This window comes from Tauraco erythrolophus, chromosome 1 (assembly GCF_009769465.1).
Source record: "Tauraco erythrolophus isolate bTauEry1 chromosome 1, bTauEry1.pri, whole genome shotgun sequence".
NCBI classification, from domain to species: Eukaryota; Metazoa; Chordata; class Aves; order Musophagiformes; family Musophagidae; genus Tauraco; species Tauraco erythrolophus.
In genome coordinates, this window is record NC_141465.1 from 59955680 (window position 1) to 59967262 (window position 11583).

An 11583-nucleotide genomic window follows, 5' to 3' on the forward strand; every position below is an offset into this window, starting at 1 on the left:
TTTTCAGCTATAAAGCATATTCTCGTTTAGCAATTACAGTTTCATAGATCTTACACAAGAGTCTGGATCCCAGATCCGTTTTTGTGATATGAAGAGAGCTGCCATAACCAGGGTGTTGCCTAACATTCGCTATGCCAGAAAAGCTTGTGTTCCACCTGAGCCTCCAGCTGAGGCAGGTAGACTCTTCAGTTTAATGTTAAGTGAAAATGCAATGTAATGACAATAAAGTTTATGGATTGTATCTTTTGTGGTTTATGTTTACTAAGGCAGCAATTCAGGTAACAAGCTACAGTGCTGATTCAGCAAGGCATGTACGCACGTGCTAAAACCTATAGATTTCAGTAGGATTTAAGCAAGAGCAAAGAGGTAGGCACATAGTTGAAGTTAAGATGAGCTTTGATGGCTTGCTGCATCATAACCCAGCAGCCCTTACTTTCTTCCCTAAGCTTACATGACTTTTTTTGTTTTAAAGAGGCACTGCAGTTCCCTTTGTATCCTAGTTAAAATGGAAAAGACCATCTGCCAGCATTTGCCTCCAGTTATGTCTCTTTATCCTTTATCAAGGTCTCTAGCACCTAGCGTTGGGTTGCTCAGCGGAGCACTGTTCCAAAGATGAGCTCTTAGAAAGCTTCACTCTGTCACAGTCCTAATGTGGAAAAGGAAAACCAAGAACGCACTGAGTAAATGTTTCTTGTTCTTATCACTTAATACGTTGCCATTTTTAGAGCCTAGATAACTTTTTGACTGTAGAAGGATAGAGCTTCTGCCTGTTTGTTTTTTTTTCTTGCTTGGCGTCTGACATAGTATCTACTCTCTTTCACTGTTGGTTTGAGCTGCTGCTGAATTGCTGGAGCTTGGGACAGACACTGTCTTCCTAATTCTGGTGCAGCAGACCATCAGAGATGGATTGTTAAATAGCCGGTGCTATTTAACATCTTTGTCAGCAACATGGACGGTGGGATTGAGTGCACCCTCAGCAAGTTTGCTGAAGACACCAATCTGTGTGGTGTTGTGGACACACTGGAGGGAACGGATGCCATCCAGAGAGACCTTGACAGGCTGGAGAGGTGGGCCTGTGAGAATCTCATGAAGTTCAACAAGGCCAAGTGCAAGGTCCTGCACATGGGTCAGGGCACTCCCAAGCACAAGTACAGTTTGAGTGGAGAATGGATTGAGAGCAGCCCTGTGGAAAAGGACTTGAGAGTGCTGGTGGATGAGAAGCTCAACATGAGCCGGCAATGTTCACTTGCAGCCCAGAAAGCCAACCACATCCTGGGCTGCATCAAAAGAAGCGTGGCCAGCAGGTTGAGGGTGGTGATTCTGCCCCTCTACTCTGCTCTCGTGAGACCCCACCTGGAATACTGCGTTCAGCTCTGGAGTCTCCAACACAAGAGAGACATGGAGCTGCTGGAGTGGGTCCAGAGGAGGGCCACAAAGATGATCCGAGGGCTGGAGCACCTCTGCTATGAAGACAGGCTGAGAGAGTTGGAGCAGTTCAGCCTGGAGAAGAGAAGGCTCTGGGGTGATCTTATAGCAGTCTTCCAGTACCTGAAGGGGACCTACAAAAAAGCTGGAGAGGGACTTTTTCCAAGGGCGTGTAGTGATAGGACAAGGGGCAATGGATTAGATTAGATCTAAGGAAGAAATTTTTCACTCAGAGGGTGGTGAGGCACGGGAACAGGTTTCCCAGGGAAGTTGTGGATGCCCCATCCCTGGAAGTGTTCAAGGCCAGGTTGGATGAGGCTTTGGACAACCTGGTGTAGTGGAGGGTTTCCCTGCCCATGGCAGGGGGTTTGGATCTTTGAGGTCCCTTCCAACCCAAACCATTCTATGATTATATGATTCTATGTTGGAGGTAGCAATATGTTAATTTGCTGTTGCATAATTCATCAGAATTTGTCTAGCTGAAGTCTTATTTTACATTGTTGCACAATCTATTGATGGTCTTCCAATTTCAAGCTCTCAACATTAACTTTGTAGGGTGGTTTTATCTATGGTGCCAACCTGCCATACGCATTGTCCTTGTGAGCAAGAACAGTGGATGGCTGTTGTTCCCAGGGAGACTGGCAAAAAGTGAGAAAAGTGGGATCTCCAATAAGAAAGAAGAAGATATCACTTATCGGGACCTTGGTGGAATCCTGGCAAAATATACTCAAGGGCTGCAGCAGCGCTAGATTCCACCTACATTAATTTCAGGGAATTACACAGGAATTTGTAACCCTGAACAATCCCCACACAAGTCAGGATTTTTATCAAACTTCATCAACACCATAATAAGCCAGTGAATCAAATCTAAACTACACATTTTAATATTGAGTGTTAACTGTAACAAAGTCCTGCTGTTAAAGTAAACCAATATAGAATTCCCTTTGTTTTGCCTTTTCTTCCCTTTCTGTCTTTTGGCAGAATGTGCAATAAACATTCTAGACACTGTTTATGGAAATACTGCTTCATCACCGTAAGACTCTGAGGAACAAATTAGTTAAACTGTTTATAACACAAAATAGCAAGGGATTCTGCAGAGACAGCAGATGGAAAGAAAATACTGAAGTAATTATTATTTGGAAGGGCTTAAACTCTGAAGCTTGCTTGTGTGTTAGGAAGACTCGTTGCGCTAAGACTGCTTTTCAAATAATGTAATTTGCACTAAAGAAGCAAAAATGTTCAATACAGAAATCAATAAATTAAATGGTCAGACGGAGAGGAACTGGCATGGAATGACAGTTCTCTTGGCAAACAGACCCATTCACTGGAGAGTGGTGCAAACCAGACAAATCTGACGTGTGGAAAGGCCTTTCTCTCAGTCCAGATAGGTAGAAATACAGATTTTAATACTGTAAGGCAAAATAGCAAAGGAACTCTGTGATCATATACAGGGATATGTACACTCCATGCAACCTACATGTAGTTTAAGCCAATTGATGTTGACTTAAAGGTCAAAGGAAGGGAAGCTCAGCCATGTAGTGAGAACCTGGTACAGATCTGACCAATGTGAAATGGGAAAATAGGAAAAGCGTTTGAGTCAAGGCAAATGAACTCTCTTCTCATTCAACCCTGAGCTGTTTTGATGAATTTCAGTCCCTCTTTCCAGGAGCTCAGAAGTGATTCAAACTGCAGTAACCTCTCTAAGAAATTTTCATAGAGAGGGGCATCAGGACAAGGCTAAATAAAAAAAAAAGAACCCAAGTCCAATAAGGATGACTCACTTTGGGACTCATACTTTACTCTGTTTCAGATCTATGTAGCACGATCTGAACAACTGTCTCCAAGAAAACAGTCTTTTAATTGTTTATGATTTAATCAAATGAGGAAAAATCTTTCTGCTCTGCTTCTGTAAGTGATTACATATCTTCAGTATAGGCAAACAATAAAAAAGTGCCTTTCTTTTGGAGATTGCGGTTCTCGCTAGAAACCACTGCTGCCAAACAAACTTCATTTGTGGTTAGGTTTCCTTAGCTCTAGCGTAGTAAGTCTACTAGTTAGATATGTAACTCTGAGTTTGTCAGACAAAGCAATCGCTTTGTAGGCAACGGAAAAACACTTTGGGGTGGCAACTGATCTCTGATAAGCACTTTTGGACGGTAGCTAACCTGATCTATCTCAACTGTCTGTTTTTCTTTGTTAACTATAAAGTCAACCACTGGTGATGAACACAGACTTAAACATGAAAACTTTACCTGTCTAAAGCTGACCTTTCAAAGCTGTTCTAGGTAAATCACACTTTTTGTGTGGAACTGTTTATCACTGAATGAAGAACTGCCCACTGTAGGAGAAGATCAGGTTTGAGACCTTCTAAGAAACCTGAAGGTGCACAAGTCCATGAGATCTGATGAGATGCATCCACGGGTCCTGAGGGAACTGACAGATAAAGTTGCTGAGCCACTATCCATCATATTTCAGGAGTCATGGCAGTCTGGTGAAGTTCCCACTGGCTGGAAAAGGGGAAACATGGCCCTCATTTTTAAAAAGGGAAAATAGGAAGACTCATGAAACTACAGGCCAGTCAGTCTTACTTCTGTGCCTGGCAAGATCATGGAGTAGATCCTTCTGGAAACTGTGCTAAAGCACATGGAAGAAAAGGAGGTGATTTGTGACAGCCAGCATGGCTTCACTAAGGGCAAAATGTGCCTGACAAATTCAGTGGCCTTCTACAACGGGGTTACAGCTTTGGTGCATAAGGGAAGACCAACTGACATCATCTACCTGAACTTGTGCAAAGCATTTGACACTATCCTGCACAACATCCTTGTCTCTAAATTGAAGAGACACAGATTTGATATGTGGACCACTCGGTAGATAAGGAATTGGCACTCGGTAGATAAGGAATTGGTTGGATGGTTGTATTCAAAGAGTTGCAGTCAACGGCTCAATGTCCAAGTGGAGACCAGTGATGAGTGGCATTCCTCAGGGGTTGATATTCGGGCCAGTGTTGTTTAAAATCTTTGTCAGCAACACGGACAGTGCGATTGAGTGTACCCTCAGCAAGTTTGCTGACGATACTAAGTTGTGTGGTGTGGTTGACAGGCTGGATGGAAGGGATGCCATCCAGAGGAACCTTGACAGGCTTGAGAGGTGTGCCAGTGTGAAGCTCATGAAGTTCAAGAAGGCCAAGTGCAAGGTCCTGCACATAGGTCAGGGCAATCCCAAGCACAAGTACAGGCTGGGTGGAGAATGGATTGAGAGCAGCCCTGAGAAGAAGGACTTGGGGGTGTTGGTTGATGAGAATCTCAACAGACACCAACTATATCCTGGGCTGCATGAGAAGAAACATGGCCAGCAGGTCGAGGGAGGTGATTCTGCCCCTCTATTCTGCTCTCGTGAGACCCCATCTGGAGTACTGTATTCAGCTCTGGAGTCCCCAGCATAAGAAGGGGATGTAGCCATTGGAGCAGGTCCAGAGGAGGGCCACGAAGATGATCCGAGGGCTGGAGCACCTCTCCTCTAAAGACAGGCTGAGAGAGCTGGGGTTGTTCAGCATGGAGAAGAGAAGGCTGTGGGAACACCTTCTAGCAGCCTTCCAGTACCTAAAGGGGGCCTACAAGAAAGCTGGAGAGGGACTTTTTCCAAGGACGTGTAGTGATAGGACCGGAGCAATGGCTTTAAACTGAAAGAGGGCAAATTTCAATTAGATCTAAGGAAGAAATTCTTTGCTCTGAGGGTGGTGAAGCACTGGCACAGGTTGCCTAGAGAAGTGGTGGGTGCTCCATCCCTGCGAGTGTTCAAGGCCAGGGTGGATGGGGCTTTAAGCGACCTGATGTAGTGGAAAGTGTCCCTGTCCATGGAAGAAGGGTTAGAACTAGATGATCTTTGAGGTCCCTTCCAACTCAAACCATTCTATGATTCTATGATTGTATAAAACACAATATGTCTTCCATAACGAGCAACTGCACTTTGTCAAAATGTCTATGCATCTCTCAGTTGTGGCAGAGCACTGAAATAGTTTCCACTGATGGGCTGTGGGGGACCGATTCATTGCACACTCAGCATGGCTCAGAGGCCACAGAATATGACGGATGAGATAAGAAATAATGGGAACAGGCCCTGTAACTCTAAAGAACGTAACTTGTCTATCTCAGGGTGTCTTGTGACCTGCAGGCTGCTCTTCCAAGAGACTGTGCCAGCAACTCCCTGTGAGAACGCTGGTATCCTCGTAGCAGTCCTGTGGGAAATCCTGGTCTCCTGATCACACAGCCGCAGTCAGTGTTTTCTGTTGCCACATTTTTTGCCATTTCCACCTCATCTTTGTGCTAATATCTTCTTTCTGACAGCCCTGATTCTACTTCTCCCTGCTGTCAGTCTGTATCCCAGGCAGTGGGTCATTCCTAACCTCCTTCTCTTGCTGTGGGGACTCCAGACCCTCTGAGGGGATGTCAGCAACAACAGCTTCACCTCTTCAAGGGAATAGGACCCACAAAACCCAGGAAAGAGAATGTTATTATTCTGCTGACGTTAAAAGAAAATGTTACTCCTCTTTGACTTTCTGAGTCTTTGTGGAGAAGACATTGCAGATGTTACCTCCCGGTTGTCATTGCCGCTCCTGCTGGCACTAGTGTTGCTGGGTTCCTTTCGTGGCCAGCAGGTCGAGAGAGGTGATTCTTCCCCTCTACTCTGCCCTCGTGAGACCTCACCTGGAGTACTGCGTCCAGTTCTGGAGCCCCCAACATAAGAAGGACATGGACCAGTTGGAGAGGGTCCAGAGGAGGGCCACGAAGATGATAAGAGGGCTGGAGCACCTTTCCTATGAGGACAGGCTGAAAGAGTTGGGGCTGTTCAGCCTGGAGAAGAGGAGGCTCCGGGGTGACCTTATAGCGGTCTTCCAGTACCTCAAGGGGGCCTACAGGAAAGATGGAGAGAGGCTGTTCAGGAGGGCCTGTTGTGATAGGACAAGGAGTAATGGTTTTAAAATAGAGGGAGGTAGATTCAGATTGGATATTAGGAAAAAATTTTTTACCATGAGAGTGGTAGAACACTGGAGCAGGTTGCCCAGAGAGGTGGTGGATGCTGCATCCCTGGAGATGTTCAAGACCAGGTTGGATGAGGCCCTGAGCAACCTGATCTAGTTGGAGATATCCCTGTTCCTTGCAGGGGGGTTGGACTAGATGACCTTTGAAGGTCCCTTCCAGCCCTAACCATTCTATGATTCTATGATTCTATGATTCTCTATATGAAGACAATAGTAGGAAAGATTAATGACCGTGTGTGATTAGTTGACAATAAAAGCATTGCTGCAAGACATTTGCTCCACTGAGTGTTTGGAATTTCTGCTGAATTAAAAACTTTCCTCAATCTTATCCTGTCAGTGGGACAAACTTTTGGCCAACATAAAGCTGGCAGTTAGACGGGATACAGCAGGATAGAACTAGCATGTATTTGGTAGTACCTCTGTAACCTTGGCTTTTCCCCATCCATATCAGACCGCTATGAGTGATTTTGACAGTGCCTTGGGCTTGTTACCACTAGAGGTCATGTAGTGTACTTGTTAGCTAAGCTGCTTTTGAAAAAGGCTCTAATGCTCCACACCTAGTAGATGTATCTGTACTGACGGTATTTGCAGACGCTGCCTTGGCCTCTAGATGTCCCTGCTTTGTGTGCGTGTAATAACCACACCACAATAAATCACCCCATCTATTCTACTGCCCAAACTTGGGGTTTATCTCGAATAGCACACAGCAGGGGAAGGATGAGGAATTGGGATTTGCAAATAACATTAGCATGGAAAGCCTTCTTTACAGAATGAAATATCCTATCCACTAAACTAAGGAATAAACAGGGAAAGACAGTGCAGTATAACATCCAATCCTTCATTACAATAGCGCAAGTGGTGGCTCGTGTCTGACGTGACCACTGTGATGCTGATTCTGCTAATGTATCTGCCTTGGACTTTCCCTATCTTGGGGGTACAGCTTGAGATAATATTGATTGCATTTTGAAGCAGCTGACAACTGTTCCTTCTTTGGATTTCAAAATATGTGTCTATCTCCTCTTTGCCTTTGGCCAGCTGCCTAGCAGTCAACCAAATAACAAACACCCCTATCTGTATCATCCACATCCAGCTCCACCTCGAGCTTCTAGGGAGCTGTCAGCATTCTCATTCTGTCACAACTTGGCCCAGCCCCTTTATCGTAATTTTTCTGATATATGCAGATCTGTTGTGAGAGGGGTCACCTGTTGGATAGCACGTTTTCTCTCAGAGCTTGACACTGGTATTAGCCAGGGTTCATGAGGAGCTAAAAGTTGCCCAATGGCACTGCCCTTACCAGTCCAAGTTTGGTTATTCTTGGGAAAGAACAACCAGCTCCCAGTACTGGCATCAGATGATCTTATTCTGCACTAATGTCTGATTCTCATTTTTCAGCTAGGCAGCCCCTTCTGCCTCCCTGACTCAGGATTCTCCCATGTTGTGTGGAACTGGCTGCCTGTGTAGGCTTTTGAAAAACATGTCTCCACAATTTGTCAGACTCTGTAAAATGAGATCAGTAACAGTCAATCTAATTGTTTAGTTTCCACAGTAATAAAAAATTAACAATTAAGTTGTTCTTATAGTTTTGAAGTGCCAGCCTCTTAGACTTTAGCTGATCTGGGAAATTCTGGAGATAAGTATTATCACTAAAATTCATATACCTTCTTACCAAACTACTAGGCTTCTTCCAAAATTCCAGAGCATAGGGTCCAACATGATGACAGCCATTTACTGCTCAAGCCTGCTTTTCTGTGGATGTTTTAGGATCTAATATTTATATGAGAGCTTGTTTTCCCATAAAAGAGACTAGAAGTTTCCTGATTTTTTTTCCAGAACAAGGGCAAAAATAAGTACGGACATAACTTCATAAGATAGATCTAACCTTTTTCTTTCATATGTCTAGCCATGCCTCTGGGCTGCCTAATTCAGATGAAGCCAAGATACTTAGCAGAACTTCACTTACAAAAATTCATTTTCTAGACTATGCAATGCCTACAGGCAGAGTGTATTGAACGTAATCACGATTTTATGTCATCCTATTATTATTACCCAGCTGGCTTGAATGTAATTAATTAACTAATTAACTGAGGTTGACACCCTGCCTACAAAAGGTGGGCCATTTCCTCCTGGCTGCAGAAGTTGCAATGGCATCCTTGGAGCTGCAGCCCAGGTTGGTGAGCAACATCTGGTGACCCTGATGTGATACGTCTGAGGACCGTGACTCTGTTAGCCTGAGCCAGGACCGGAGTGAGAGTCCTCTGGTAAAGAAGGTAAAGCTGCAAGCCCTGATGTGATATTCATGGGAGGGAAGCGTGCTGGAGTTGGAGTGAATGGACTGGGTCTCTGCTCACTGTAAGGCCTTTACTTTCCTCTAAAAACAAAAAACTGGTAAAACAAAAAGGGGGAATTATGGCATCCTATTATTATTACCCAGCTGGCTTGAATGTAATTAATTAACTAATTAACTAAGGGTGAGAACCTGCCTACAAAAGGTGGACCATTTCCTCCTGGCTGTGGAATATGCAATGGCATCCTTGGAGCTGCAGCCCAGGCTGGTGAGCAACATGATTTAATCAAACATAATTTTGACTTTCTCTTTCTCTGTCCAGAACAGGACAGCAGGCTTTTCCAGAAGAGCTTCGTGAAAAGATTTGGTATAATTGTGCAAACATAGAATAGAAATACTTTATAACAAATTTTAATGCCTCAACATGTACTCACATTTTTCCTGGTCTTTCCTCCTCTGCACTTTAGAACTGTGTTTGAGGAATCCTTCCACAGGCACTGTTTCTGTTAGTGGCCAGCTGACAGCTGACAGTAACAGAGCATCCACGTGCATGCTTGTAGTTTCAAATGATATTCACATAACTCATCATAGGCATAAACAAGATAACTTTTGTGCAGAAGGTCAAATTATAATTCATGTGCCGCAACCAAGGTTCACTTGCTCTTTTCCAGAACTTTTCAGACTCTGCTGGCACAAGTTGAGCTATGGCACTTGGATATTCACTTGTTTGAATATTTATGGAGTATATGTTGGGGACTGATGAGAACAATGATCACTTAGCTGTTTCTTTGAGCAATTACAACATTGGAAGTCATAACCATAATTTGCACCTGCAAAGGGTAATGAACTGCCTTCTTCTGAGGAATAAGAGAAAACCTGCTTTGTCCCCAGTAGAATGATGCTGCCTGATATCACATACAGCTAGAAGGAGAAAGCAAACCATTTGGGTACGAGGGAGATGACAGAGCACCCTTTTGCAGAGAAAATATCTTGTTGTATCCCTCAGACACTTTGAAAGTTTACCATGACATGAAAGCTGTGAGACGTGGCTGCATAGTGAGTGACTTTGGCACCTTGCAAATATCACAGAACAACTTTTACTCTACCAAGACTTCTGTCTGCTGGACAGACTAATGTTGATTTCTCTGTTAGAACTGCCATTTTCCATCAGTGCAAACACTTTCTCGGTTATGTGACACCTCAGCAGAACTGGTACTATAGAGAAATGTTTCACAATGGTTAGCACTTCCAACAAGCTGGAGTTTTGAACAAATTCTGTTTTGAGTCAAAATAGGACATGTTCTTCAAAATTTAATTGCAGAACACTTAGTTGTCTTTAAACTCATGTCTGCAATAGGGCATGTTTTCTGGGATACCGAGGTACGGGGATGTCTTACATAGACACAGGAGGATAGCTTCTGATGATCCAACTCTTGCCAGAAGCTGGCAACAGGTTCAAAATGAGTTGCCATTTGAAAGTACAGTGATGGGAGGTTTTGGTGTAAATGGGAAGAAAGGGAGATGTTAAGAAAAGTGGCTGACACTGACATACTAGCGGCTCTGCAAGGTTGACCTTCCCTCTGCAAGGGAAGTTGCACAAACACACCACGTTATTAAGATAAGGATTTGCTTGATTTTCTAGTTTGTTATAAGTGCAAGCAACTGTGAGGCCTTTCTGTCAGAACCAGTCCTACAAAGGGCATGTTAGATCAGCGAAAATCTCAAGACTGCTGCTTTCATCAGCACAAAGGGCCACCCTCAACAGACTTGCATAACACAGAAAAGGTCTGGATAGAGCAGGAGCTCTTCAGTGTCACGGACAAGGAGTGAACAATGTTACCACCAATGGCTCAGAGAGCAAGGACTGAAAATAGGACCTCGCATTTGCCTCACATGACATTCAACTCTGGGAATAAGAATAAATCTGAAGCGCATATCAGTTCATGTGATAACAATGGCTTTCACAATAAAGGAAATTACAGAAATGCTGAATGGGCTATTTGGTGGTGCTTCTGGCAGGATGAACTTTAAATAAGAGAAGACTGTCTGGCAAAAGGAATGGGGTGGGCTGATCCATATCTATCTCTGTGGTATTTTGGCCAGACTCATGTTCATCAACCCTGTGAGTCAATCATTGACTACATGTAAATACATATATTTATTAGCATTTAATACCAAAACCTTCCAGGTATGTCTGAACTCTGTTGAATGGCTAGATTTTGCCGTTTACTCTATTTCAGTGCCATCTCACAGCTTTAGTTTTAAGCCTTTGATCCCTCTGTGTGATCCCCCTTGGCCATTGCCTTCCATCTCCCTAAGCACACATCATTGTTTCTGCCTGAAGTGTGGCCTCTCAAACACCGAGCAGATCTAAGACCTCTGCCTGGGACCAGAGTAAAAATAACAAGTAAGAAGAAAACAGGAATAGAACAAAACGAAAGCTTTGCTAAGTGGGGCAGGCTGACTTCTGCAACATATGCGGTGGCCTCCAGACAAAGGTAGCATCCAGATACCACCTGTACGGAACACGAAGGAGGTTTTAGTGCAGAACAGCTTGGGAAGGCAGGTAGAGACCTGCCAGGAAAAGTTTGGAGCATGAATTGTAACCACAGGATTATTGCAGTGACAGAGCTACCCCTTGAGGTGAAATTACTGATGTTGCTAACGGACTGAAAACACCAGAGCAATCTGCTAGCTATACTGCTGTAAGGAGTTGAGCTGTGTCAACACAGTCTCTTACAAGGATTCAACCTGGTTTACAGTGGTGTACAGACAAGCTTGGCTTGATACCTATTTTCTTATTTGATACTGTACTCTCCAGATGATCCTGTTTAAA